This window comes from Theobroma umbraticum, unplaced genomic scaffold, assembly GCF_002168275.2.
Source record: "Theobroma umbraticum cultivar Fairchild unplaced genomic scaffold, ASM216827v3 scaffold_56.0, whole genome shotgun sequence".
NCBI lineage: Eukaryota > Viridiplantae > Streptophyta > Magnoliopsida > Malvales > Malvaceae > Theobroma > Theobroma umbraticum.
In genome coordinates, this window is record NW_018397256.1 from 3,323,801 (window position 1) to 3,324,036 (window position 236).

At 30.5% G+C, this 236-nt stretch overlaps 1 protein-coding gene across 1 annotated transcript in view; it reads right to left on the bottom strand.

Annotated features, from left to right (window-relative positions):
• The window catches only part of LOC149527501 (putative inactive cadmium/zinc-transporting ATPase HMA3), a gene marked incomplete at its 5' end in the record, with an annotated part of 2,545 nt that overhangs the window by 1,180 nt on the left and 1,129 nt on the right, over positions 1 to 236 (bottom strand). The window lies entirely within an intron of this gene.

Consider the following 236-nt stretch of genomic DNA (forward strand, 5'->3'; position numbering starts at 1 on the left):
TTTGGACTTATATATCCAAGAAAAGAAACCTGCATTGCAATCAAGGAGAGTTCTAATGTATAATGACTAAAGATGATTAGAAAAATTACTTCTAACAAATTTAGAGGTTGGTTAAAACCATAAGCTAATCTAAACTAAAAAGGTTGTCATATTTCTATTTTTTCATGAGGGAATGGCTAAAGGAGCTACTAATTCTGAAGAAAATCCAAAACTGGCAACTTGAATGCATTTGTCTA